A 26,508-nucleotide genomic window follows, 5' to 3' on the forward strand; every position below is an offset into this window, starting at 1 on the left:
CCAGAGCACCTACTATGTGGAGAGCACCGGGACTCCTCAGCTTGCACCCACTAAGGTTCAGGAATCCTGCCAAGGCACCTTCTGAGAGTAGAGACTTAGGACCACACTGGCCCAGGCCCACATCATCTCTAGCCATTACACTGGGACAGCCTAACCTAGATTGCTGTACAACTTCCAGCTCACACCAGCCACAGTTCCGGTAAGACAGTAAAAGTCACCAACACATACAGTCTACATAGGGGTCAACTGTAAATAAGACCATTTATTTAGAAGAAAGAGCATTTCTGCCTAATCTATAGAAGCAAACACAGAAAGTCAAGCAAGTGTGGAGACAGGAATATGTTCAAAAAGAAAGAAAAATACAAAACCTCAGAAAAAGGACTAGATAAAATAAAGGTAAGCAATATCCCTGATAAGGAATTTAAAGTAATGATCACAAAGATACTCATCAGGATGGAGAGAAGAGTTGAAGTATTCACTGAGACCTTCAACCAAGAGATATAAAATATAAAAAAAACCACAATTAATTAGAGTTGAAGAATACAATAACTGAAATGAAAAATACACTAGAAGGAATCAGCAGTAGATTATCAGATGCAAAACATACCAACAATATGAAAGATAGGACAATGAAAAGTACCAAGCTCAACACCAAAAAGAGAAAAGAATACAAAAAAAGTGGGGATAGGTTAAAGGTCTCTTGGACAATATCAAGCAAGCAAATATTCACATTACAGGGGTCTCAGAAGAGAGAAAGAGGCAAAAAAAACTTACTTGAAGAAATCATAGCTGCAAAATTCCCTAACCTAAGGAAGGAAATAGACATCCACGTTCAAGAATCACAGAATTCCAAACAAGATGAACACAAGTAAGTTTACACCCTGACACATAATAATTAAAATGCCAAGGGTTAAAGGTAAATAAAGAATCCAAAAAGCAGCAGGAGAGAAGCAAAATGTCATGTGTGAGGGGAACCTAATAAAAACTATCAACTGATTTTTTACCAGAAACTTTGCAGGCTAAAAAGGAGTGGCATGATACATTAAAAATGCTGAAAGAAAAAATATATATAACAAAGAATAGTTTACTTGGAAAGGTTATCATTCAGAATTAAAGGAGAGATAAAAATTTTCTCAGACAGACTAAAGGTAAGGAATTTATCACCATTAAACTGGCTTTATAAAAAATATTAAAGAGACTTTTTTAGTTCATATCTTTTATTAATCCATATACAATTACTTGTCTTCTGGTTTGTTAAAGCAATAGATCAGACAACATTTGCCACAATAATGTCTGTCAAAGTGTCTGATGTTAAGAACTCCAGTACATTCATCTGAATGGCACTCCTGATGAAGGCTACTGATTTTGCCATTTTCATCCACCTTATAGTACTTCAGGACAACCAGCTTAACTTTCTTTATGTTTTTTCTTCTTGGGAGTGGTGAAAGACTCCTCTTCCTTTTCTTAGTAACACCACGAAATCTCAACATAAGATGAAGAGTGGACTACTTTTGAATGTTGTAGTCAAAGTACATCCATCTTCCAGTTGCTTGCCAGTGAAGATCAGTCTCTGATGATCAAGAGGAAGTCCTTCTTTATCTTGGATCTTGGCCTTTACATTTTCTATTGTATCTGAGGGTTCAATCTCAAGAGTGATAATCTTCCCCATAAAAGTTTTCATGGAAATCTGCAACTTGCCAGCGGTTCCACCTGAGGTTGAGGGAAAAGAAGAGAAGGATCAGGCCCAGGGACACAGGAGAGGGCACTGAGTAGGCTGCTACCTGGAGAGTGGCCAAAGCATATGTAAACATTTTTAAGTGGAAAAGAAAAGTCCATAATAAAACATAAAAACATTTATGAATGAAAATATGTAACATATGACAGCATACACATAGAACATGGAAGAAAGAGTTTAAAAAATATTTTTTAATAATGTGTTTGAACTTATATGACCATCAAACTAAAATAGACTGCTATATACTTAGAATGTTATATACAAACCTCATGGTAACTGTAGACCCAAAACCTAAAATAGATACAAAAAAAAAAAACCAAGGAGAAAGAAAGCCAACATAACACAACAGAAACTGATCAATTACAAAGAAAGAGAGCAAGAGAAAAAGAATAGAGAAAATCTACAAAACAATCAGAAAATATAAACAAAATGTCAAGCAATACTTACCCATAAATAATTAAATGTAAATTATCTAAATGCTCCAGTCAAAATCCATAGGGTAGAAGAATGGATTAAAAAATACAGGACTCATATTTATACTGCCTATACTGTTTTTCATATCTAAAAACAAATACAGACTGCAAGTAAAGGTATGAAAAAAACTCATTTATTATGTAAATGGAAGTGATAAAAAAGGGAAGGATAGCAATATATCAGGCAAAATAAACTTTAAACCGAAGACTGTAACAAGAGACAAAGAACTGCACTACCTAATAATAAAGAGATCAATTCAAGAAGATGATATAACAATTGTGATTATCTATGCACCTAACATTAGAGCACTCAAGTACATAAAGCAAATAATGAAGGACATATAGAGAAAAAATACATTAATAGTAAGATATTTTAACAGCCCACCTACATCAATGCATATATCATTAAGGCAGAAAATGAAAATATAAGGAAGTAGTCTTTTTGAATGACACATTAGACCAGATGAACATAACAAACATATACAGAACATCCCGTTTAAAAATAACAGAATACATATCCTTTTCAAGTGCACATAGAACATTCTCCAGAGAAAATCACAAGCCTAAATGAATTTAAGAAGTTTGAAATCATAGCATGCATCATTTCTGGCCACAGCAGTATAAAATTAGAAAGCAATCACAGGGGAAAAAATGGAAGCAACACAAATATGTGGAGGCTAAACAACATACTACTAAACAACAAAAGGGTAAATGAATAAATGAAAAAAATACATGACAACTTAAGAGACTCTTTTTTAATGTTTTTATTTATTTTTGAGAGAGAGAGGGAGTGAGAGAGAGAGTGAGAGAAAGCAAGCGAGCACGAGTGGGGGAGGAGCAGAGAGAGAGGGAGACACAGAACCTGAATCAGGTTGCAGGCTCCTCCAAGCTGTTAGCCCAGAGCCTGATTCAGGGCTCAAACCCACAAACCACAAGATCATGACCTGAATGGAAGTCAGATGCTTAATAGACTCAGCTACCAAGGTGCCCCCATAGAAGACTCTAAAGTACAGAGGAAAAACTGAGGATTGCTGGAGATGAGGTGGGTGGGGAGATAGGGTAAATGGGTGATGGGTATCAAGGAGGGCACTTGTTGGGATGAGCATTTGGTGTTATATGTAAGTAATGAATCACTCGGTTCTACTCCTGAAACCAATACTGCACTGTATGTTAACTAAATTGAATTTAAATAAATAAATTTAAAAAAATACATGGTGACAAATGAAAATGAAAATGCAATGGCCCAAAAATATTTTGGAAGGAACAAAAACAATTTTAATAAGGAAATATATAATAATAAAGGCCTACCTCAAGAAAGATGCAAAAAGCTCAACTAAAGATCTAAGTTACATATAAAGGAACTAGAAAAAAGAATAAGCAAAGCCCAAGATGAGTAAGAGGAATGAAATAATAAAGATCAGAGCACAGAGAAATGAGAGACCAAAAAAAAAATCAATGAAATCAACAGCTGATCCTTTAAAAAGGGTAACAAAATTGATAAACACTTAGCCAGACTCATCAAATAAAAAAAAAGAAAGAATAAAGGAAAAATAAAGAAAATGACTTATATTAAAAAAAAAAATCAAAGGAGAAGGAGGCAAGACTGTGGAACAGCATGGAAGTTTTTGTGCATCTCTCATCCCTGAAATGTAGCCAGATCAACACCAAACTATCTTGCACAACTAGAAAACTGATTTGAGGATTAACACATCAATCTTCACAGGTTGAACCACAGAACCACAAAACTTGGCAGGTATGTGGCATGGAGAGGTGAACTTGGGGACAGAGAAGCCGAGGAGGGCAGGGAACTGTTTTTGCCTATGGAGAGATGACAGAGATGGGGGAGAGTACAGGAAATGCAGCCCCCTACCCTCCCTGAAAGCAGCTGGAGAGGAAGAGGAACAGTGGACACAGACACAAGGGACTGAATAAAAAAGGTAGAAAGGAGAGGGTTTAAATTCCACTAAGACTCTATAAACAGGGGGAGTGCAGAGTCTGAAACTCCACAACTTGATACCTGGTGGTTCTCTGGTAGGAAGGGTGAATCTACCTGGTGGTTCTCTGGCAGGAAGGGTGAATCCCCAGGATCAGAGAACAAGGTCCTTGGGTGTCCTTGGACCACACAGGGAGAAGCAGTTCTCCAGCTGGGAGGACACTTGGTAGAGGCTGTGTGGCCTTCCCACAGCCAAAGTTCCCATTGGATGATGGAGAACAAGCACATTCACTGGTGTTTGAACAAGGATGTTAAGGTTGAAGCCTGGAGCCAGATGTGTGTTGTGATTTACCATAATCCCTGAAATGCAGCTGCTACAGGATTGTGTGAACTTTTTCTGGGGCAGGCTAGCACCTGGCCACAGTCTTTGGACATTGGCAGCAGTCACATGAGTGCAGACATTGGCACAGTCACATGAGTGTTCGTGGGGGCAGGCCAGCAACTGGCCATTGCTAGGTGAGACCTTCCCCCAGAGGCTCTGAGTGGGTCAAAGCTGCAGTCCCTCAGAAGTGAGGGGTAGGGAAACAAAGAATTATCTGAGATAAAACTCAGGAGGCAGGTGGCAGTCTGATGGCTTCGTCACAGACAGTGTAAAGGGGGGGAGTGGATGGAAGCTGGAGACAAAGGAGGGGTGCTTGATTACAGGTGGGGGAAAGCACAGAGTCCTGATACTAGACTGGGTGGCTGGGTGATGCCATTTGCACTCTTCCAATGCAAGTGCATACATGCCTACATGCACCACAACAATCCACCCCAGTAAGGTAAGCAGCACCATCTAGTGGAGAAAAGAGCTGCCCAACTGGGCAATCCATGCTCTTGAGGAACACCACAAATCTCTCTGCCTGCTTAGTTTACAGACTATAAAGTGCTACATAGTTTGATTTCTAGGGGAAATTGGATGTAATTTCAATCGTATTTCATTCTGTTTGTTGGTTCATCTATTCAATTATTTTTCTCTTTTCTTTTCTTATTCTTGAATACAGAAAAATAAAAAAATATTTTTATTTTCCATCTTTATAAAAATAATTGTTCTTTAATTTTTTCTAGTATGTTTTTCACTTTTTTGTAAATTTTTAAAATTCTAATTTACTTTCATTTCATTTTATTCTATTTTATTGTATTCAGTTTTTTTGAATTTTCAAATGTTTTCTTTCTTTTTTCCTTTCCTTTTTCCTTTCCTTCCCTTTCCTTTTTTTCCTCTATTCTATCAAGCTTCTTTCATCAAACAGACCAAAACACACTTAGTATCTAGCATCTTTGATTTGTGTTTTTTTAAATATTTAAATTTTTATTTCTTTAATTTATTATTTCCTTTTCTTCCTTCAAAATGATGAAGTGAAGGAAGTAAACCCAAAAGAAAGAACAGGAAGAAATGACAGCCAGGAACTTAACACAAATACAAGCAAGATGTCTGAAACATAATTTAGAATCATGATAATAAGAATAGTAGCTGGAGTTGAAAATAGCATAGAATCCCTTTTTGCAGAGATAAAAGAAGTAAAGGTAGTCAGGATGAAATTTCAAATGCTGCATCTGAGCTTCAATCTCGAACAGATGCCATGGTGGCAAGTATGGATGAAGGAGAGCAGTGAATCAGCGATATAGAGGACAAACTTATGGAGAATAATGAAGCAGAAAAAAGAAAGAGACTTAGGCGAAAGAGAACAATATAAGATTTAGAGAATTAAGTGACTCATTAAAAAGGAATAACATCAAAATCATAGGGGTCCAAAAAATGAAAAGAAAGAAAAAGGGGTAGAAGATATATGTGAGCAAATCTTAGTGTAAAACTTTCCTAACCTGGGGAAAGACACAGACATCAAAATCCAGGAAACACAGAGAACTCCCAGTAGATTTAACAAAAACTATCAAGAAGGCATATCATACTAAAATTCACAAAATACTCAGGCAAGGAAAGAATCATGAAAGCAGCAAGGGGAGAAAAAGTCCTTAACCTACGAGGGAAGAGAGATCAGGCTCACAGCAGACCTATACACAGAAACTTGGCAGGCAAGAAAGGAGTGTCAGGATATATTCAATGTGCTGAATCAGAAAAATATGCAGCCAAGAATCCTTTATCCAATAAAGCTATCATTCAAAATAGGAGTAGAGATAAAAAGTTTCCCAGACAAACAAAAGTAAAACAGTTCATGACCACTAAACCAGCCTGCCAGAAATTTTAAGGGGGACTCTCTGAGGGGAGAAAAGAAGAAAAAAAAGACAAAAGTAACAAAGACTAGAAATGACCAGATAACACCACCAGAAACTCCAACTCTACAGACAACATAATGGCAATAAATTAATAATTTTCAGTACTCACTCTAAATGTCAATGGACTCAATGCTCCAATCAAAAGATATAGGGTAACAGAATGGATAAGAAAACAAGATCCATTAATATGCTATTTACAAAAGACCCTTCAGACCGAAAGACGCCTTCAGATTGAAGAGGATGGAGAACCATCTCTCATGCTAATGTCAACATAAGAAAGCTGGAGTAGCCATACTTATATCATACAATCTAAATTTTAAAATAAAGACTGTAGCAAGAGATGAAGAAAGGCATTATATCATAATTAAGAGGTCTATCCACCAAGAAGATCTAAAAATTGTAAACATTTATGCTCCAAATGTGGAGGAACACAAATATATAAATCAATTAATCACAAACATAAAGAAACTCATTGATAATAATACCATAAAGTAGGGGACTTCAACTCCCCACTTACAGCAATGGACAGATCATCTAAACAGAAAATCAACAAGGAAACAATGGCTTTGAATGACACACTGGACCAGATGGACTTAACAGCTGTATTCACAACATTTAATCCTAAAGCAGTAGAATATACATTCTTCTCCAGTGAACATGGAACATTCTCCAAAATAGATCACATACTGGGACACAAATCAGCCCTCAACAGGAACAAAAAGATTGAGACCATACCATGCATATTTTCAGACCACATTGCTATGAAACTCGAAATCACCCACAAGAAAAAATTTGGAAAGCTAAAAATTCTTGGAGACTAAATAATATCTTACTAAATAATAAATGGGCTAACCAAGAAGTTAAAAAGTAAATTAAAAAGTACATGGAAGCCAATTAAAATGATAACACCACAACCCCAAACCTCTGGAATACAGCAAAGATGGTCATAAGAAGGCAGTATATAGCAATCCAGGCCTTCCTAAAGGAATAAAGGTCTCAGACACAACCTAACCTTGCACCTTAAAGAGCTGGAAACAGAACAGCAAATAAAACCTAAAACCAGCAGAAGACCAGAAACAATAAAGATTAGAGCAGAAATCAATGCTATTGAAACAAACAAAAAACAGAAAAAAATAACAACAAAAAAACACACAGTAGAACATATCAATGAAACCAGATGCTGGTTCTTTGAAAGAATTAACAAAATTGATAACCCCCTAGCCAGCTTGATCAAAAAGAAAAAGGAAAGTACCCAAATAAATAAAATCACGAATGAAACAGGAAAGTCACAACCAACACAGCAGAAATACAAACAATAATAAGAGAATATTATGGGATTATTATATGCCAATAAATAGGCAATCTGGAAGAAATGGACAAATTACTAGAAACATATAAACTACCAAAACTGAAACAAGAAGAAATAGAAAATTTGGACAAACCCATAACTAGTAAAGAAATCAAATTAGTAATAAAAAAATCTCCCACAAAAAAGAGTCCAGGACCGGATGGCTGTTCAGGGAAATTCTACCAAACATTAATGAAAGGTTAACATCTATTCATTTGAATCTGTTCCAAAAAATAGAAATGTAAGGAAAACTTTCAAACTCATTCTATGAAGCCAACATTACCTTGATTCCAAAACCATACAAAGACCCCATTAACAGGAGAACTACAGGCCAATTTCCATGATGAACAGGGATGCAACAATTCTCAAAAAGATACTAGCCTACCAGATCCAACAATACATTAAAAGAATTATTCACCATGATGAAGTGGGATTTAAACCTGGGATGCCGGGCTGGTTCATTATCTGCAAAACAATATATGTGATACCTCACATCGATAAAAGAAAGGGCAAGAACCACATGATCCTCTCAATAGATGCAGATAAAGCATTTAACAAACTGCACCCTTTCTTGATAAAATCCCTCAAGAAAGTAGGAATAGAAGAACCACACCTCCAAATAATAAAAGACATATATGAAAGATCCATCGCTAATATCATCCTCAACAGAGAAAAACTGAGTGCTTTCCTCTTTATGGTCAAGAAAACGATAGTGATGTCCACTCTCACCACTGTTATTCAACATAGTATTGGAAGTCTTAACCTGCAATCAGGCAACACAAAGAAATAAAAGGCATCCAAATCGGCCAGAAGGAGGTCGAACTTTCACCCTTTGCAGATGACATGATACTGTATATGGAAAACCCAAAAGATCCCACCAAAAAAACTGCTAGAATTGATTCACGAATTCAGCAAAGTTGCAGGATATAAAATCAACGCACAGAAATCGGTTTCATTCCTATACACCAACAATGAAGCAACAGAAAGAGAAATCAAAGAATTGATCCCATTTACAGGTGCACAAAAAAACATAAAATACCTAGGGATAAATCTAACCAAAGAGGTGAAAACCATACACTGAAAACTATAGAAAGCTTATGAAAGAAATTGAAGAAGACACACAGAAAAAATGGAAAAAAAATAGTCCATGCTCCGGGATAGGAAGAACAAATATTGTTAAAATGTTAATACTACCCAAAGCAACCTACATATTCAATACAATCCCCATAAAAATAACACCAGCAGGGGCGCCTGGGTGGCGCAGTCGGTTAAGCGTCCGACTTCAGCCAGGTCACGATCTCGCGGTCTGGGGGTTCGAGCCCGCGTCAGGCTCTGGGCTGATGGCTCAGAGCCTGGAGCCTGTTTCCGATTCTGTGTCTCCCTCTCTCTCTGCCCCTCCCCCGTTCATGCTCTGTCTCTCTCTGTCCCAATAAACGTTGAAAAAAAAATTAAATAAATAAATAAATAAATAAATAAATAACACCAGCATTATTCACAGAGCTAGAACAATCCTGTAATTTGTATGGGACCAGAAAAGACCCCGAATAGCCAAAGCAATCCTGAAAAAGAAAACCAAAGCTGGAGGCTTCACAATCCTGGTTTCCAAGATGGAATACAAAGCTGTAATCATCCATACAGCATGCTACTGGCCCAAAAATAGACACTCATATCAATGGCACAAAGTGGAGAACCCAGAAATGGACCCACAAACGTATGGCCAACTAATCTTTGACAAAGCAGGGAAGAATATCCAATGGAATAAGACAGTCTCTTCAGCAAATGGTGCTGGGATAACTGGACAGCGCCATGCAGAAAAATGAACCTGGACTGCTTTCTTACACCATACACAAAAATAAACTCAAAATGGATGAAAGGCATAAACATAAGACAGGAAGCCATCAAAATCCTAGAAGAGAAAGCAGGCAAAAACCTCTTTGACCTTGGCCACAGTAACCTCTTACTGAACACATTGCCAGAGACAAGGGAAACAAAAGCAAAAATGAACTATTGGGACCTCATCAAAATAAAAAGCTTCTGTACAGCGAAGTAAACAATCAGCAAAACTAAATAAAAGACAACCAAAAGAATGGGAGAAGATATTTGCAAATGACATATAAAGGGTTAGTGTCCAAGATCTATAAAGAATTTATCAAAGTCAACACCAAAAACAAAAAACAAAAAAACAAATAATCCATGAAGAAATGGACAAAAGAGAAAATAGACACTTTTCCAAGAAGACATCCAGATGGCTAACGGACACATGAAAAAAATGCTCAACATGACTCATCATCAGGGAAATACAAATCAAAACCAGAATGAGATATCACTTCACACCTGTCAGAATGGCTAAAATTAACAACTCAGGCACTGACAGATATTGGCAAAGATGCAGAGAAATCAGGAAAATACAAATCAAAACCACACTGAGATACAATCTCAGAGTGGTCAGAGTGGCTAAAATGAACAAATCAGGAGACTATAGATGCTTGAAAGGATATGGAGAAATGGGAACCCTCTTGCACTGCTGGTGGGAATGCAAACTTGTACAGCCACTCTGGAAAGCAGCATGGAGGTTCCTGAAAAAGTTAAAAATAGAACTACCCTATGGCCCAGAAATTCCATTACTAGGTATTTATCCAAGTGATACAGGTGTGCTGTTTCCAAGGGACACATGCACCCCAATGTTTATAGCAGCAGTATAGACAATAACCAAAATATGGAGAGAGCCCAAATGTCCATTGATAGATGAATGGATAAAGAAGAAGTGGTGTATATGTACAATGGAGTATTACTTGGCAATCAAAATAATGAATTCTTGCCATTTGTAACTATGTGGATGGACCTAGAGGGTATTGTGCTAAGTGAAATTAGTCATAAAAAGACAAATATATGACTTCACTCATATGAGTATTTTAATATACAAAACAGATGAACATAAGGGAAGTGAAGCAAAAATAATATAAAAACAGGGAGGGTGACAATGCATAAGAGACCCAAATATAGAGAACAAAAAAGGTTTCTAGGGGGATTGTGGGAGGGGGCATGGGCTAAATGGATAAAGGGCATTAGGTAGACACTTGTTTGGATGAACACTAGGTGTTATACATAGGGGATGAATCACTGGAATCTATCATTGTTGCACTATATGCTAACTAAATTGGATGTAAATTAAAAAGTAAATAACTAAATATACAAATACTCAGAGGAAAAGTAACAACTGGCATCACAGAAATACAAAGAACTTTAAAAGAATACCACAAAAGTTATATGCCAACCATTTGGACAACCGAGAAAAAAATAAATACCTAGAAACATCCAATCTTAAAAATTGAATCAGAAAGAAATAGAAAATATGAGCAGACCCAATTCTAACAGCAAAATTGATTCAGTAATAATAATAAAAATCTACCAAAAAACAAAATTCCAAGACCAGATGGGTTCAGGTGAGTTCTACAAAACATTTAAATAATAGTTAATACCTATTCTCAAACTATTCCAAAAAATAGAAAATAAATGAAAGTTTCCAAATATATTCTAGAAGACAGCATTATCCTGATACCAAAACCAGACAAAGAAACCCACACATGCACACACACACACACACACACACACAGCCAATATTTCTAATGAACATAAATGCAAAACTTTTCAATAAAATAATACCAAACCACATTTAACAATAATTAAAAGGATCATTCACCACAGTCAAGTGGGATTTATTCCAGGGATGCAAAAATGGTTCCCCATTCAAAAGTCAATGCAATAAACTACATAAACAAAATGAAAAAATAGAAGTCAGGTGAAAAATCTCAATAGATGCAGAAAAATCTTTTGACAAAATTCAACATGTTTTCATGATAAAAAAATCTCAACAACGTGGGTTTAAAGAAAACATACCTCAACATAATAAAGACCATATATTAAAATCCCATAGCTAACATATTCAATTGTGAAAAAAATGAAAGCTTTTTGTTCTAAGATCAGGAATAAGACAAAGATATCCCCACTTGCAACTTTTATTCAACATAGTATTGGATGTCCTAGCCACAGAAATCAGACACAAAAAATGAGGCATCTATATTGGTAAAGAAAAGTTAAATGATCACTTTTGGCAAAGGACATGATACTATACATAAAAAAAAAAAACCCTAAAGGCTCCAGACACAGACACACACAGACACACAGACACACACACACACACTAAAGGAATTAATGAAATCAGTAAAGCTGTATGATATAAAATGAAAAGAAATCAGGAGCGTTTCCCTACACTAATAACAAAGTAGCAGAAAGGAAAAAAATTAAAATCCATTTGCTATTGCACTAAAAAGTTAAATACCTAGAAATGAACTTAAGTAAGGAAGTGAAAAATCTGTGCTTCAAAAATATTAAATGTTCATGAAAGAAATAGCACATATTCCATGCTCATTGATTCAATAAAATTAATATTGTTAAAATGTTCATACTATGATATTAATCTACAGACTCAGTGCAATCCAAATCAAAATACAAAAAGCATTCTTGACAGAATTATCACAAAAAATACTAAAATTTGTATGGAAGTACAAAAATACATGAAAGTCCCAATGTTATCTCAAGAAAGAAGAACAAAGCGGGAGGTATTGCAATCTCAGATTTCAAGGTACGCTACCAAACTGTACTAATCAAAACAGTATTATACAGGCACAGAATTAGACACATCGATCAATGGAAGAGAATAGAGAGCACAGAAATAAACCCACATTTATATGGTCTATTAGAAATGAGACAAGAATATACAATGGGGAAAAGACAGTCTTTTCAATAAGTGGTGCTTAAAAAACTGGACTGCTGCATGCAAAAGAATAAAACTGAATGCCTTTTCTACTAAGATACACAGAAATAATTTGAAACTGGATTAGAGACCTAAATATGAGACCTGAAACACTAAAAATCCTAGAACATAGGAAATAATTTCCTTGATGTTGACAATAGCAACATTTTTCTAAATGTATCCTCTAAGGCATAGGAAATAAAAGCAAAAATAAACTATTGAGACTACATAAAAACCAAACGTTTTTAAACAGCAAAGGTTGCCATCAACAAAACAAAAATGCCAACTACTAAATGGGAGGAGATATTCGCAAATGATATATCCCATAAGAGTTTAATATCCAAAATATCTGAAGACCTTATAGAACTAAATGCCAAAGAGAACCCCACAAATAATCAGATTAAAATAGGCAAAGGACCTGAATAATAATTTTTCCAAAGAAGATATAAAGATGGTCAGCACCCCATGAAAAGATGTTCAGCATTATTTTTTTTTAATTTTTGTATTTTTTATTTTAGAGAGAGGGTGTGAGCAGTTCTCTTATTTTAGAGAGAGGTGAGGGTGGTGGTGGAAAGAAAGTGAATCTTAATCTAAGCATGGAGCCTGATGCAGGGCTTGATCCCGTGACCCTAGGTTCATGACCTGAGTCGAAATCAAGAGTCAGATGCTCAACTGGCTGAGCCACCCAGGCGCCCTAATGCTCAACATTCTTAATCATTGCAAAAGTGGAAATCAAAATCTCAATGAGATGTCATCTTACACCTGTGGAAATGGCTAAAATAAAAACGACAAAGAATAACAAGTGTTGGTGATGATGTGGATAAAAAAAATAAAAACTCTCGGTACTGTTAGTGCAATGTAAATTGGTATAGCCAACTGTGAAAACAGTATGGAGGTTCCTCAAAAAAATAAAAAATAGACGGACATCTGGGTGGTTCAGTTGGGTAAGCATCTGACTTAATTTCAGCTCAGGTCATGATCTCATAGTCCATGAGTTCCAGCCCTGTGTTGGGCTCTGTGCTGACAACTCAGAACCTGCTTGGTATTGTCTCTCTCCCTCTCTCTGCCCCTCCCCTGCTCACATGAGATCTCTCTCTCACAAACAAAATAAATAAATAAATACATTTTTTGGGGGGGAGGGAGAGAGCATAAGCAGAAGACAGGCATATAGAGGGGGGACAGAGGATCTGAAGTGGGCTGTGCAGTGACAGACTGGCAGCATTGAGCCTGATGTGGGGCTCAAATTCACAAACTTCGAGATCATGAACTGAGCTGAAGTCAGACGCTCAACTGACTGAGCCACCCAGGCGCCCCCACTTTTAAAAATTAAAAATAAATATTGTATCCATGCACTGAAGAAAAAGTTGTCAGACACTTTGAGAGGATGTGCAGAGCTGCCTCTGCCAGTGAAACAGCAGCAGCAGCAGACTGTACATATTCTTTATTTCATGTTTGCCAGGTATATAAACATTAAAGAATGTCAAAGCTTGGGAGGAAAACACAAAGAGCCTCCAGACATAGACTAAACACACATCTGGTGTTTACATGAAACGATGCAAGGAATATGTGCAGTTTCAAGGACTGTTAAGCAATTACGGTGAGTCTGTTCCCTAACTGGCTCCTGGGGGATCATGGGGCTCTGGATATCATAGTGCTATTGTGTTCAACAGCCTTGAGACCAGAACATTGCTGACATTTCAGCAGTTAGCCCATTTACTTTCTCAGGGCTTACAATACACTCTTTAAAGATAAGTCCACAGGGGCGCCTGGGTGGCTCAGTCAGTTGAGCATTTGACTTTGGCTCAGGTCATGATCTCAAAGTTTGTGGGTTCGAACCCCACATCAGGCTCTGTGCTGACCGCTTGCTCAGAGCCTGGAGCCTGCTTCAGATTCTGTGTCTCCTTCGCTCTCTGCCCCTCCCCCACTCACACTTTGTCTCACTCTGTTTCTCAAAAATAAATAAAAGTAAAAAAAATTTTAAATAAAAAAATAAAGATAAGTCCACAAAATACCATATGATCATGTAATTCCACTATTGGGTAATGATCCCTTTAAAAATGAAAATACCAGTTCATAAAGTTATATGCACCCCTATGTTTGTTGTAGCATTATATAAAATAGCCAAGATGTGGAAGATCTAAGAATCTAAGTGCCACTATGTATTTATCCAAAAGTTACAAAAATGCTGATTTCTAGGGGCACACACCACCCAATGTTTACAGCAGCACTATTGACAATAGCCAAATTATGGAAGGAGACCAAATATCCATTGGCTAATGAATGGATAAAGAAGATGTGGTATATATATATATATATATATATATATAACCATGGAATATTACTCAGCAATAAAAAAGAATGAAATCTTGTCACTTGCAACAACGTGGATGGAGCTAGAGTATATTATTATAAACAAAATAAGTCAGTCAGAGAAAGACAAATATATGATTTCACTCATACGTGAAATTTAAGTAACAAAAGAGATGAACATATAGGAAGGGAAGCAAAAATAAGAGAAAAACAAGAGAGGGAGACAAACCATAAGAGACTCTTAAACACAGAGAATAAACTGAGGATTGTTGGAAGGGTGTTGGGTTGGGGGGGATGAACTAGATGGGTGATGGGCATTAAGGAGTGCACTTGTTGGGATGAGCTCTGAGTATTATATGTAAGTGATGAATCATTAAATTCTATTCCTGAAGTCATTATGACACTATATGTTAACTAACCGGGATTTAAATTAAGAAGAAAGAATCTAAGTGCTCATCAGTAGATGAATGGATAAGGAAGATCATATATATTATGACATTACATTTATATATTTATATTTACAATGGAATATTATGCAGACATAAAATGAATGAAAGCTTTCCATTTGTAACAACGTGGATGAACTTAGAGAGTATTATGCTAAGTGAAATAAGTCAGACTGAAAAAGACAAATACTATATGATTTCACTCATATTTGGAACCTAGGGTACAAAACGAATGAACAATTAAAAGAAGAATCAGACCTACAAATACAGAGAACAAGCTGTTACCAGAGGGAAGTGGGTATGTAGTTGGGCAAAATGAAAGGAGAATGGGAAATACGGGTTTCTCATTATGTAATGAGTAAGTCAGGGGAATAAATGGTACAGCATAGGGAATATACTCAATTATATTGTAATAGCTTTGTATGGCAACAGATGGTAACTACAGTTGTAGTGAGCCTAGCATAATGTGTATAGATGTTGAATCACTATATTGTATAGTTGAAACTATTATAACATTGTGTGTGAACTATATTCAAATTAAAAAATTAAAATTATGTAATAATTGTTGATAGATATGTACTTATTGCCATTTGGTGAATTGCTTTATGGCTAAGGTTTTAGTACATCTGTTCCTTCCATTTTCTTTCTCTTTCCCTGTGCTTTGATGACATTCTTTACTGTTATGCTTAGGTTCATTTCTTACTTTTGTGTATTTTTTGTGTATTTGTTATGTATATTTTTTGATTTGTGATTACCACATGGTTTATATATATTGTTCTATGTATTAAATGATTTACATTAAATTGATCACAGCTTAAATTTGAGCACATTCCAAATATCTATATTTTTATCTTTCCCCATACATTTTACATTTTTGATATAATATTTTACATTTTTTTAATTTAATTTTTTATTTTTAAAATTTACCTCCAAATTAGTTAGCATATAGTGAAACAATTATTTCAGGAGTAGATTCCTTAATGCCCCTTACCCATTTACCCCATCCCCCCTCCCACAACCCCGCCAGTAACCCTCAGTTTGTTCTCCATGAGTCTCTTTTGTTTTGTCCCCCTCCCTGTTTTTATATTATTTTTGTTTCCCTTCCCTTATGTTCATCTATTTTGTCTCTGAAAGTCCTCATATGAGTGAAGTCATATGATTTTTGTCTTTCTCTGACTAATTTCACTTAGTATAATACCCTCGAGATCCATCCATGTAGTTGCAAATGGCAAGATTTCATTCTTTTTGATTGCTGAGTAATACTCCATTTTATATATATATATATATATATATATATATATATATATATATATCACATCTTCTTTATCCATTCATCCATCGATGGACATTTGGGCTCTTTCCATACATTGACTATTGTTGATAGTGCTGCTATAAACATGGGGGTGCATGTGTCCCTTTGAAACACCACACATGTATCCCGTGGATAAATGCCTAGTAGTGCAATTGCTGGGTCGTAGGGTAGTTCTATTTTTAGTTTTTTGAGGAACCTCCATACTGTTTTCCAGAGTGGCTGCACCAGCTTGCATTCGCACCAACAATACAAAACAGATCCTCTTTCTCCTCATACTCGCCAACATCTGTTGTTGCCTCAGTTGTTAATGTTAGCCATTCTGACAGGTGTGAGGTGATATCTCACGGTGGTTTTGACTTGTACTTCCCTGGTTATGAGTGATGTTGAGCACTTTTTCATGAATTGGTTGACCATCTGGATGTCTTCTTTGGAGAAGTGTCTATTCATGTCTTTTGCCCATTTCTTCACTGGATTATTGGTTTTTTGGGTGTTGAGTTTGATAAGGTCTTTATACATTTTGGATACTAACCCTTTATCTGATATGTCATTTGCAAATATCTTCTCCCATTCTATCAGTTGCCTTTTAGTTTTGCTGATTGTTTCCTTCTCTGTGCATAAGCTTTTTATTTTGATGAGGTCTCAGTGGTTCATTTTTTGCTTTTCCCTAACCCTTGCCTCTGGAGACGGGTTGAGTAAGAAGTTGCTGCAGCCAAGATCAAAGAGGTTTTTGCCTGCTTTTTCCTCAAGGATTTTGATGGCTTCCTGTCTTACTTTGAGGTCTTTCATCCTTTTTGAGTTTATTTGTGTGTATGGTGTAAGAAAGTGGTCCAGGTTCATTCTTCTGTATGTCGTTGTCCAGTTTTCCCAGCAACATTTGCTGAAGAGACTGTCTTTATTCCATTGGATATTCTTTCCTGCTTTTTCCAAGAGTAGTTGGCCATACGTTTATGAGTCAATTTCTGGGTTCTCTATTCTGTTCCATTGATCTGAGTGTCTGTTCCCGTGCCAGTACCATACTGTCTTGACGACTCTAGCTTTGAAGTATAGCTTAAAGTCTGGGATTGTGATGCCTCCTGCTTTGGTTTTCTTTTTCAAGATCGCTTTGGCTATTCGGGGTCTTTTCTGGTTCCATACAAATTTTAGATTTATTTGTTCTACCTCTGTGAAGAATTCTGGTGTTATTTTGATAGGGATTGCATTGAATATGTAGATTGCTTTGGGTAGTATTGACATTTTAGCAATATTTGTTCTTCCTATCCAGGAACATGGAATCTTTTTCCTTTTTTGTGTGTCTTCTTCAACTTCTTTCATAAGCTTTCTATAGTTTTAAGTGTACAGATTTTTCACCTCTTTGGTTAGATTTATCCCTAGGTATTTTATGGGTTTTTTGTGCAACTGTAAGTGGGATCGATTCCTTGCTTTCTCTTTCTGTCACTTCATTGTTGGTGTATAGGAATTCAACCAATTTCTGTGCATTGATTTTATATCCTGCAACTTTGCTGAATTCATGAATCAGTTCTAGCCATTTTTTTTTGTGGAATCTTTTGGGTTTTCCATATACAGTATCATGTCATCTGTGAAGACTGAGAGTTTGACCTCCTCCTGGCTGATTTGGATGCCTTTTATTTCTTTGTGTTGTCTGATTTTAGCGGCTAAGACTTCCAATACTATGTTGAATAACAGTGGCGAGAGTGGACATCCCTGTCTTGTTCCTGACCTTAGGGGGAAAGCTGTCAGTTTTTCCCCGTTGAGGATAATATTAGTGTTGGGTCGTTCATATATGGTTTTTATGATCTGCAGGTATGCTCCTTCTATCCGTACTTTCTTAAGGGTTTTTATCAAGAAAGGATGCTGTATTTTGTCAAATGCTTTCTCTGCATCTATTGGGAGGATCATACGGTCCTTGTCCTTTCTTTCATTGATGTGATGAATCACGCTAATTGTTTTGCAGGTATTGAACCAGCCCTGCATCCCAGGTATAAATCCCTCTTGGTCATGGTGAATTACTTTTTTGACGTATTGTTGGATCCGGTTGGCTAATGTCTTGTTGAAGATTTTTGCATCCATGTTCATCAGGGAAACTCATCTATAGTTCTTTTTAGTGGGGTCTCTGTCTGGTTTTGGAATCAAGGTAATGCTGGCTTCATAGAAAGAATTTGGAAGTTTTCCTTCCATTTCTATGTTTTGGAACAGCTTCAAGAGAATAGGTGTGAACTCTTCCTTAAATGTTTTGTAAAATTCCCCTGGAAAGCTATCTGGCCCTGGACTCTTGTTTTTTTTAGCAGATTTTTGATTAATAATTTGATTTCCTTACTGGTTATGGGTCTGTTCAAATTTTCTATATCTTCTTGTTTCAGTTTTGATAGTGTATATGTTTCTAGAAATTTGTCTATTTCTTCCACATTACCCATTTTATTGGCATACAATTGCTCATAATATTCTCTTATTATTGTTTTTATTTCTGTTGTGTTGGTTTTGATCTCTCCTCTTTCATTCTTGATTTTATTTATTTGGTTCCTTTTCTTTTTCTTCTTGATCAAGCTGGCTAATGGCTTATCAATTTTTTAATTCTTTCAAAGAACCAGTTTCTGGCTTCATTGATCTGTTCTACTGTTTTTTTTGTTTTGTTTTGGTTTTGATAACATTAATTTCTGCTCTAATCTTTATTATTTCCTGTCTTCTGCTAGTTTTGGGTTTTATTTGCTGTTCATTTCCAGCTCCTTAAGGAATTGCTGTTCTTTTTACACCTTCTTAAGGTGTAAGGTTAGGTTGTGTATCTGAGATCTTTTTCCTTCTTCAGGAAGTCCTGGATTGCTATATACTTTCCTCTTATGACCGCATTTGCTGTGTCCCAAAGGTTTTGGGTTGTGGTGTGTTCATTTTCATTGGCTTCCATATAGTTTTTAATTTCCTCTTTAACTTATTGTTTAGCCCATTCATTCTTTCATAGGATGTTCTTCAGTCTCCAAGTATTTGTTATCTTTCCAAATTTTTTCTTGTGGTTGATTTCAAGTTTCATAGCGTTTAGGTCTGAAAATATGCACGGTATGATCTTCATCATTTTGTACTTACCTAGGGCTGATTTGTGTCCCAGTATATGGTCTATTCTGGAGAACGTTCCATGTGCATTGGAGAAGAATGTATATTCTGCTGCTTTAGGATGAAATGTTCTGAATATATCTGTTAAGTACATATGGTCTGGTGTGTCATTCAAAGTCATTGTTTCCTTGTTGATTTTTTGATTATATGATCTGTCCATTGCTGTGAGTCAGGTGTTGAAGTCTCCTACTATTATGGTATTACTATCGATGAGTTTCTTGATGTTTGTGATTAATTGATTTATATATTTAGGTGTTTCCATATTTGGCACATAAATGTTTACAATTGTTAGGTCTTCCTGGTCTATAGACTCCTTGATTATGATATAATGCCCTTCTGCATCTCTTGATACAGTCTTTATTTTAAAATCTAGATTGTCTGATATAAGTATGGCTACTCTGGCTTTCTTTTGTTGACCATTAGCATGATAGATGTTTCTCCATCCTCTTATTTTCAATCTGAAGGTGTCTTTAGGTCTAAAGTGGGTCTCTTGTAAACAGCATATATATGGATGCTGTTTTCTCATCCATTGTGTTACCCTATGTTGTTTGATTGGAACATTGAGTCCATTGATGTTTAGAGCGAGTATTGAAAGATGTGAATTTATTGCCATTATGATGCTTGTAGAGTTGGAGTTTCTGGTGGTGTTCTCTGGTCCTTTCTAATCTTCGTTGCTTTTGGTCTTTCTTTCTTTCTTTCTTTCCTTGTTTCTTTCTCTCATTCTATTTTCATCTTTTCTCCCCTCACAGAGTCCCCCTTAAAATTTCTGGAAGGACTGATTTAGTGGTCACAAACTCCTTTAATTTTTGTCTGGGAAACGTTTTATCTCTCCTTCTATTTTGAATGACAACCTTGCTGGATAAAGCATTATTGGCTGCATAGTTTTGTGATTCAGCACACTGATTATATCCTGCCACTCTTTCTGGTCTGCTAAGTTTCTGTGGATAGGTCTACTGAAAACCTGATTTGTCTTTCCTTGTAGGTTAGGGACTTTCTTTCTCTTGCTGCTTTCATGATTCTCTCCTTGCCTGAGTATTTTGTGAATTTGACTATGATATACCATGGTGATGGTCGATTTTGGTGAATCTAATGGGCATCCTCTGTGCTTCCTGGATTCGGATGTGTGTGTATTTCCCCAGGTACGAAAGTTTTCCACTTTGATTTGCTCACATAACACTTCTACCCCTATTTCTCTCTCTTCTTCTTCTGTGACCCCTATGATTCTGATGTTGTTCCTTTTTAATGAGTCACTGATTTCTCTAATTGTTAAATAGTGTTCTTTTGCCTTAATGTCCCTCTTTTCTTCTGCTTCATTATTCTCTATAAGTTTGTACTCTTTATCACTGATTCTCTGTTCTGCCTCATCCATCCTTGTCACTGCTGCATCCATCCATGATTGTAGCTCAGTTACAGCATTTTTAATTTCATTCTGGCTATTTTTTATTTCTTTTATTTCCGCAGATAGGGATTCTAATCTATTTTTGACTGCAGCTAGTATTCTTAGTATCGTGATTCTAAATTCAGGTTCAGACATCTTGCTTGTGTCTGTGTTGGTTAAATCCCTGACTGTTGTTACTTCGTGCTCTTCCTTTTGTGGTGAATTCTTCGTTTTGTAATTTTGAAGGGATAAAAAGAATTAATGAGGTAGAAAAATTAAAATTAAAAAATAATAAAATTAAAAAAATATTAAAATTATAAATTAAACACACACACATACATAAATTGAATAGATGATGCTAGATCCTAGGTGTGTTTTGGTCTGGGTGTTGAAAGTGGTTTGACAGTTTAGAGAAAAAAAAGGGAGGGAGAAAAGAAACTAGGAAAGGAAATTGTTTGAGAATTTGAAAAAATGAATACACTAGAGTAGACTAAAATGAGATGATGGGGTAAAATAGAATTTGAAAATATAACACAAAAGTAAATAACATAGTAGAAAAAAATTAAAGAAAAATATTTTTATTTATTTAAAAAAAATTAGTGTTTTGTTTATTTTTGAGACAGAGAGAGACAGAGCATGATCAGGAGAGGGGCAGAGAGAGAGTGAGACACAGAATCTGAAGCAAGCTCCAGGCTCTGAGCTGTCAGTAGAGCCCAACGTGGGGCTTGAACTCACAAACCATGAGATCATGACCTGAGCCAAAGTCAGACACTTAACCAACTGAGCCACCCAGGCTCCTCAAAGAAAAATATTTTTAATAAAAATGAGGGGCGCCTGGGTGGCTCAGTCAGTTGAACGTCCAACTTCAGCTCAGGTCATGATCTCGTGGTCTGTGAGTTCAAGGCCTGTTTTGAGCTCTGGGCTGATAGCTCAGAGCCTGGAGCCTGTTTCTGATTCTGTGTCTCCCTCTCTCTCTTCCCATCCCCCGTTCATGCTCTGTCTCTCTCTGTCTCAAAAATAAATAAAAAACGTTAAAAAAATAAAAAAATAAAAATGAAAAATAAATATTAATTTTTTTCATTTTCTGTATTTAAGAAAAAAGAAACAAAAGAGATAAAAAGATAAAAAAGAAAAGGAAAAAAGAAAATCGTTTTAAAATTTGAAAAAGTGAATACACTGTAGTATACTAATATAAAATAATGGAAGTAGAATAGAATTTGAAAAAAATTACATAAGAGCAAAAAATATGGTAATAAAAATTAAATAAAAATATTTTAATAGAAATTGAAAGTAAAAATGAAGTTTTTCCTTCATGCATTCAAGAAAAAGAAAAGAAACAAAAAATAGAAAAAAAGAAAAAGAAAGAATAAAAAGGAAATTGTTTGAAAATTTGAAAAGGTGAATACACTGAAGTAGACTAAAATAAAATGATGTAAGTAAAGTCGAATTTGAAAAAATTTACACAAAAGTTAAAAATATAGTAATAAAAATTAAAGAAAGATATTTTAAATAAAAATTGAAAATAAAATGAGTTTTTCTTTGTGTATTCAAGAAAAAGAAAATAATTGTAAAAGAGAAAAATGAAAAAGAAAAAAAAAGAAAACTGAATAGATGAACCTGCTAAGAGATTGAAGTAGGACTGAAATTGCTTCATTTTCCCCTAGAAGTCAGTCTATGTAGCTCTTTATAGTCCATAAATAAGCTGACGTTGATACTTGTGTTCTTGAACAGCAAAGTTTGCCCAGTTGGGCGGGGCTCATTTTAACAGCTCCGCTCTCCACTAGATGGTGTTGCTAACCTACTGGGATTGTGGTGGTGGTCCTAGGTGCATATGAGCATGCGCGGGAGCGGTGAAAATGGCGCCACCCAGCTACCCAGTCTGTTCTCCTGAATCAGCAATCACCCACCCATCTTCCAACTTCAGCTCTTGTCCACTCCCCACTTCTTCACTCTCCATGACCAGGCCCCAGGCAGTAACTCTCTCCCAAGTTTTGTCTCAGATGTGGCTGTTTTTCCCAGCCCCTTACTTCCAAAGGACTGTGGCTTTGACCCATTCTGCCCCCTCTATGGGAGGGTCTCACCGAGCAATGACCCAATGAGCAATGGCCAAATATCAGCGGCACCCAGGTACGCCCACTGGACCCTGTTGTTGCTGGTGCCCCAAGACTGCGGCCAGGTGCCAGCCCATTCCAGAAAATTTTCACAACACAGTGTAGCAGCAGTGTCTCAGGAATTATGGAAAATCACAACACACATCTGGCACCAGGCTTCACCCTTAACGACCTTGTCCCAGGACTGATTGTGGCTGCCTTCTGGGGTCTGCTGGAACCAGGTGGCTTCAACAGTCTCTACCAAGTGTCCATCCAGCAGTGGAACTGCTTTTCCCCCTGTGGCCCAAGAACCTCCCAAACACCACTCTGTTCCTTTGCCCTTCCCACCAGAGCACCACCAGGTATCGAGCTGTGGAGTTGCAGACTTTGCACTCCCCTTGTTTACAGTCTTAATGGAATTTAAACCCTCTCCTTTCTCCTTTGTCCCTTTTTAGTTTACTCCCTGTGACTGTTTCCAATTTTCCACTTTCTCTCCAGCTGCTTTTGGGGAGGGGTGCTTTTCCCATCTTCTCCCCCCGCCCAGTCTCCATCATCTCGCTGCCAGCAAAACCAGTTCCCTACCTTTCGCAGCTTCTCGTTCCACATGTTCAGCTCTCCGTGCCATGTACCTGCTGAATTCTGTGGTTCAGTTTGTGCAGATTGTTGTGATTTTCCTCCAGTCAGTTTTCTAGGTGTGTAGGATGGTTCAGTGTTGGTCTGGTTGTATTTTATGGACGCAAGACACACAAAAAGCTTCCATGCTGTTCTGCCATCTTGACTCCTCCCCCTTCATATTTTACATTTTTAAACTTTCTTATATCCCTTATCTAATTAGACTTCATTAATTTTATTATGTTTGTCCTTGTACTAAAGTTATAAATAATTAATTCATTACCTTTATTATATATTTATATATTATATATTAAATATATAATATGTATTATATATTTACCTTTTCCAGCAAGATTTTTACTTTCAAATAATTCTTTGACTTTAATTAGTGACACTAATTTTCAGCTTAAATAAGTACCTTTAGAATTTCTTACAAGGTTTATTTATTGGTGATAAATTTCTTTAGCTTTTTCTTATCTTGAGAACTTTTTATCTTTCCCTGTATTCTGAATGGTAACTTTCTTGAGTAAACTTTGGTGAAAATTTTTCCTATCAGCCCTTTGAATATGTAATGAACTTCTGGCCTGCAACTTTATTGATGAAAAATCTGGTTATAGCCTTATAGGGTTTCTTTTGTATGTAACAAATTACTTTTCTCTTGTTGATTTAAAAATTCTCTCCTTATCTTTAATATTTGACATTTTAATTATAATGTGTCACGGTGTATATCTCTTTGGGATCAATTTATTTGGAAATTTATGGGTTTCCTGTACTTGAATGTCAGTTTCCTTCCCTAGATTAGAAAAGTTTTCAGCCATTATTTCTTCAAAGAAGTTTTCCATCTCTTTTTCTCTCACTTCTTCTTCTAGTACCCCTGTAATGCTTGATATTCTCTGAAGTGTTCTGTAAGGTATCTTTATTTTTTTAATGTTGAAGTAAAATTTACCTACAATATCCTACTTGTTTCAGGTACACATCATAGTGATTCTATATTTTTATACATTACAATTCATTCCCTGGTAAGTCTAGTTAAATCTGCCAGTATAAAAAGATATTACAATACTATTGACTATAATTCTCTATGCTGAACATCTCTGTTGTGACATATTTATATCTAAACTAGAACTTCTAGCTCTTAATCACCTTTACCTATTTTGCCTACATCCATCTCTTATGGAAATCGCTATTTTGTTTGCTGTATCTATTTGTCTGTATCTGTTGTGCTGCTTATGTCTTTGTTTTTTTAGATTCTTCACATAAGTAAAATCATAGAATGTTTGTCTTTCTCTGTTGATTTATTTTACATAGCATAGCTCTATAGGGCCATCTATGTTATTGAAAATGGAGGAGTTACTCCATCTTCCTGAGTCTCTGCCATGTAGACAGGAGAGACAGAGACACCATGAATGGAGGAGGGGCAGAAAGGGAGACAGAGAATCCCAAGCAGGCTCCACACTGTCAGCACAGAGCCCAACAAGGGCTCATATCCACGAAGCTGTGAGAATGTGACCTGAGTAGAAACTTACATGTGTAAGTTAACTGACTGAGCCACCCAGGTACCCCAAGGCCTAATTTGATGTCACTTGTCTGCTCCCCAATGCGGGGCTCTGGATCATTAGTGCCCATCAGCTTTAAATCTAGAATACAGTGAATGAGAGAGGTGTCCAGAGCTTTGTCCCTTCAGGGTCCTTGCTGGGCATTCAATTGGCAGCATAGCCCAGGGACAATTGGTGGGGAGTTCGCATTAAAAGACACATTTGTGGTGATCCTGGTAGGGAAGATGGCGGCTTAGGAGGACGCTGGTCTCATCGCACGTCCTGCTGATCACTTAGATTCCACGAACACCTGCCTAAATACCCAGAAAACCGTCAGAAGACCAGCAGAATGGAGTCTCTGGAGCCAAGTGCAGACGAGAGGCCCACGGAAGAGGGGCCCCTCCCGAAGCAGATCTCCAAAGGAAAAGCGAGCTGAGCCTGCCCCTCCCGCCCCTGTGCACCGTGCTGATCCACCCCAGCAAATAAGCCAGATCCCCAGCACCAAAAGTCTGGCACTGTGCAAGTAGCCCAGATGGGCCACTCCACCCCACAGAGAATCCCACCCTTAGGAGAGGGGAAGAGAAGGCACACACCAGTCTGACTGTGGCCCTAGCGGTGGGCTGGGGGCAGACATCAGGTCTGACAACGGCCCTGCCCACCAATGCAAGTTATTTAAGACAGCACAAGGAAAGTGTCCCCCAGTCCTGCACCACTCCAGGGACTATCCAAAATGACAAAATGGAAGAATTCTTCTCAGAAAAAGGTCCAGGAAATAACAACAGCTAATGAACTGATCAAAAAGGATTTAACTGATATAACAGAAAGTGAATTTAGAATAATAGTCATAAAATTAATCGCTGGGCTTGAAAACAGTATAAAGGACAGCAGAGAATCTCTTGTTACAGAGATCAAGGGACTAAGAAACAGCCAGGAGGAGCTACAAAATTCTATCAATGAGCTGCAAAATAAAATGGAGACAACTACACTCGGATTGAAGAGGCAGAGGAGAGAATAGGTGAACTAGAAGATAAAATTATGGAAAATGAAGAAGCTGAGAAAAAGAGAGAGAAAAAAAACCCAGGAGTATGAGGGGAAAATTAGAGAACTAAGGGATGCACTAAAGAGAAATAATCTATGCATAATTTGTATTCCA

At 36.7% G+C, this 26,508-nt stretch overlaps 1 pseudogene; it reads right to left on the reverse strand.

Annotated features, from left to right (window-relative positions):
- Nucleotides 1-1,235: 1,235 nt before the first annotated feature.
- Nucleotides 1,236-23,833, reverse strand: LOC101084603 (annotated as a pseudogene).
- Between the last annotated feature and the right edge of the window lie 2,675 nt (nucleotides 23,834-26,508).

This window comes from Felis catus, chromosome X, assembly GCF_018350175.1.
Source record: "Felis catus isolate Fca126 chromosome X, F.catus_Fca126_mat1.0, whole genome shotgun sequence".
NCBI lineage: Eukaryota > Metazoa > Chordata > Mammalia > Carnivora > Felidae > Felis > Felis catus.